Here is a 4,909-nt window from a genome sequence, read left to right as displayed (position 1 = left end):
CTCTGTCATGCTCAGGACAACTCCAACCATTTTCTTGCTACAACCAGATGATTTCATTCAGCCAATACTGAGTCAAAGGCATCCGAAGAGTTAATAATATAGCCCTTAACCCTCTCCTGGTCAGGACAACGCTAGTATTGTATACCAGCAAAGTGTAACGAACGAGCTGATAGAGTTAAAACACCCCAAGAGTATCAGCTGTCGAGCAACAGTTAACAAATGGCATTATTTGATGACAGAAATAAAGAAAATAAATATCAGTCATGCTAATTGACACTGCAACGTCTCAGATAACTTAAGAGCGAAAAATCGAAACAAATAAAAAACACCCATCATACATCCTTGAAAGAGTACATATTCTCCTCTATCAGTACCACTGAGGACCTGAATATAACATTGTTTATTGTGGATCGTATTCCAGGAAAAACTTATTATTATATATATATATATATATATATATATATATATATATATATATATATATATATATATATATATATATATATATATATATATATATATATATATATACCATCCACTAACTGGGGGGAAGTATGATCGGAAAAAGCCAATAATCCTCTATATCCAATGGTCCCTCCCTGAGGAAGGATTTCAGGCACAGGTTTCAATGTGTGTGTGTGTGTGTGTGTGTGTGTGTGTGTGTGTGTGTGTGTGTGTGTGTGTGTAGTACCTACAGTAATGATCCTCATATAGTTGACATGAATTTCTCCTAAACAGCGCGGCGCCACCTTCCTCTCACACAGCGGTCTGTCTAATGGTTAGTGAGGAACTGGGATAGTTAATGTTTAGAGTTTCCTCACGTAAGACTAAAATATGAGAACGTTTATCTTTCTGAGCCATTTCTATCCCCAGTCTTATTGCCAAGAAGTGGGAAGCTCCCCCCTCCTTACGTTCCCATTTCCTCGCCGTACCCATATTTATTTTTTCCCCTTTCCTTCGTCCAGTTTCGTCCTTTTCCTGTCCCCTTCCTCCAGAATCATCATTTCTTTTCTCCTTCTTTCAATCTCATTCTTTTTCTCTTTTCTCCCTGTCTATCATGCTTACTCCTCTTTCCTTAATCAAACTTCACAATTTCCTCTCTCCTTCCTCTCTCTCATGCTTTTCCTTTCTTCTTCGTGCATGGTCATCCTTTTCGTCTTTCCTTCCTCCAATTTTATCCTTTTCGTACCATCAGTCTTTTTCTTTCCACTTTCTTAATTACTCTTTGTCCACCTTTATCTGGGAGACGCTTTGGCCACGTTGCAGCTTATTTTCCGTCGCTCAGTGACGCAATACAGCAATTTGACTCCACAACCTTTCCTTTGCATTTTCCGTGACTAGCACCGTATTTTAAATTCATTCTGTCGTTACCGTTTACCGTGGACGATGGAGAGGTGGCAGTTTTAGGCCATGAAAAAATGAACAAAGTATAATTCTTTTCTCTTCCTTGTTTTCTTTATGTTTCTGTTTCGTCCTAGTTTACCTGTCCATTCCCCTGTCCTCACTGAATAAATGCTGTACCACCCTAAATTTGTGCATCCTAAATTTGTCCACCTTCATTGTCTTCAACACACAATATCTTGTTTTCTTTTCTCTCTCCACTTCCTTTTCGCATAACACTTTCACACAGCTTATGTACATTACTCCCTACTCATGATCTCCCTTTCTTCTTCTGTACTTATAGTCCCACATAGCTTTACCTCATTGCTTTCTCCATTACTGTTGCCATTATTCCATACTATTTGCCGGGAAACTAAATACATTATCGGGTCCCCACATGCATGATAACCAACACTATATTCCATGCAACACATCAACATACGCGGGTATAGATATTCTTACACACACCGAAAAATTCATATTTTGATACATACTTGAACACTCTGTTTTATGACTAGATGCACATGAAACACTGAGAGCGACATGGATTTGCATTTATCCAAACGTACACACACACACACACACACACACACACACACACACACACACACACACACACACACACACAGCTGGTGCAGTGGTAACGCTCTCGCTTGCCAACTGGTGGACGGGAGTTCGCGCCTCGCTCAGGTTGCGAAAAGTTTCACTGACGAAGTGGGTGGTTACTGTCCCCCTTGAGCAAGGGGACGGGTGTGTGCGTGTGTGAAGATCACAGCCTTGCCCTTAGATCGGACTATATGAGCTCTCAGCTCCCTTCCGGGAGGGTAAAAGCTGACGATCACGACCATCAAGTGGTCCTGACCGACCCAGTGAATTACACACACACACACACACACACACACACACACACACACACACACACACACACACGCACGCACGCGCGCGCGAGAGAGAGAGAGAGAGAGAGAGAGAGAGAGAGAGAGAGAGAGAGAGAGAGAGACAGACAGACAGACAGACAGACAGAGAGAGAACAGGAAACAGACTAAAATTAATGACTCGGCAGATTGATTTTGTTGTCTTAATCTCCCACTGGAATACGAACCACAACAACCTGTGCTATGTTCAGGTCCCTATTTGTTCTAAGTTAACAGAGGAAAGGCAGAAGCAAATTTTACCCAAGGGCCTAAATCGTCCGAGAAGCGCACTTATATTTTCAGCCCAGTGTATTTTGAATGAAAATGCAGTCATCAGGGGCGAGGGACCCAATTGTTGCTAGTGCAGTGCACAGTTTGAGGTGAGTTCTGCTGAAACTTTTTTGTTGTTCTTCCCTAAGGCTCGCCTACATCCCAGCTTACGCAATCTCACAGGTGCTAAATGAGACTTTTTACTATCGCACGCTGCATTGATAACGGAAATGGTGGCCCGGCGGTTGGGGGACATTGTGTATGCTGCCATCACTTGGCGGGGCAGACGACTCCTGGGCCTTGGGGAGTTACCTTGCCACCCTCCCTCCCCTCACGCCCTCGACTCCTCATTCTCTCTTTCTTCCTTCTACTTTAGCTCCCTTCCTTCGCTCTCTCGTTACCTCTTCTTATAGACAACCTCATCTCACTCATCACCTACCATTTTCTCTCACTTTTCTCTCCTCATTCTGTCCCCCTTCACCCCTGCATATTCCTTTCATTCTTCTGATCTGGCCCCCTCCATTTCTTCTCTCGTTGCCCTTTCTTCTAACCTTCTTATATCACCCGTAACCCTTCCTTCTGCCTCTTGCTCTTCCTCCTTTTTCTCGTCATCCTGCATTACCTTACTTCTCACCCTCCCTCCAACTCTAACTTCACTTTCTTCCATCTCTTGTCACCCTCCATGCTTCCCTCTTGTCACTGTCCATGCTTCTCTCTTGTCACCCTCTATACTTCCCTTCCTCTCCTCACTCCATAACATCCTACCAGTCTTCAATTTTCAGCCTTTCTACCCTCCTTCCCTTCCTCCTTTCTCTCCAAACTCTTGTTCCCTCAGCTTCCCTCTATAATGCCTCCCACACTCCTCACCTTAATACACAGCATGTCATGGACGCTCTTCACCCTTTATGCTCTCACTTATCCCATCCTCTCTCTTCCTTTCCTCACAAAACACCCACTCCCCTCATCATGCATTTTTCCACACATTAAAACCTTGGTCCTTCCTTCGTCTCACACTTTTTTCTCTCATCCTCTCCTGTCTATCATTCCATGATCCTCCCTTTTATTTACTCTCTTTTCTCTCTCTCCATTTACTCTAATTCTCTCTCTCTCTCTCTCTCTCTCTCTCTCTCTCTCTCTCTTGTCATAAAATATTTTGTATAAACTTGTAGAGAAGTTATATATGTATTGAACTTGTCGACGAGCGGTTGTTATAAGTGAGTAGCTTTGTAAGTAGATAATCTTGGTTCCCTTTTGTCATGCAATGACAGGAGAGGTAAAGAATAGTATGGGACTATTTTTATTTGTCTTGGAAATATTAACAAAGTCTCTCACACACGAGTGAAGTATAAATTAGAGTCCCGCTAGCTACCTCCCTATCTCGCTCACTCTCTCTCTCTCTCTCCACTCTCTCCCATGTTTGCTAAGCCCTTCTCCCTACTACCTGCCGGTTCTATGGCCTGTCTTCTGCCCTCTACTTCCTAAATTCTGGTGTAGCAGGGGTCGTGTCACGTGTGTTACACTGTGGTTGGAAAGTTCTAGAAACCTGTGTGTGAGTATGTGTGTATGTGTGTGTATGGTCACGAGGTGCTGTCGTGTGCCTATAAAGCATTCCTTGAGTTATGAGTGTGTAAGCATGTTTAGCATTGCTCGATTCTCGCAGACACAATACCTTCTCATCATCTGACTTGCTGCTTCTATCTGTCTCTCTATCTATCTATTTATCTATTTATCTGTTATGATTTGTAATTATAATAGGGAGTTCTAACATATGCTCGGCCACGGCGCTGAAGGTCCTCCGACAGCAATCATCATTGACATATGCTAATCTATTAGTACATAATATTGATTATAATATTATACACATACAATATTCATAGTAAATTGCAATGATCTAGTAATATTACATTTTAAACAAGTTGTATACATATCTGAATAAATGCAATGGTTGTTGTATGACATTTTGTAAGATGTGTATGTATAACAGACATATGCATTTAATTGTGCGATGGTAATACTGCAAGGTTATACATTACATATTGAGTTATCCCTTTAGTAATGTCTAATATTTCACCTAACTTGTATGATGATACTGGTAATACAGAATTGTGGTATAACTGTATGACTTATAATATTGTAGTAACATTGTGGTAATACATAATTGTAACATTGTGAATTATTACATAATTGTATTAAAAGTGTTACATTTAGTAACATTGTAGTAATACATAATTGTAACATTTTATGAATTGTTACATAATATTGTGGTAATGCATAATTGTGTTGGCCTTATAATTGTAGTTACATTTTGTTAATGTAACTGTTACATAATTGTGTTGGCCTTATAA

Source organism: Coenobita brevimanus, chromosome 18 (assembly GCF_032717465.1).
Source record: "Coenobita brevimanus isolate Jiangsu-jjx chromosome 18, ASM3271746v2, whole genome shotgun sequence".
Classification (NCBI taxonomy): Eukaryota; Metazoa; Arthropoda; class Malacostraca; order Decapoda; family Coenobitidae; genus Coenobita; species Coenobita brevimanus.
Note: the sequence above shows the minus strand (reverse complement) of the source record.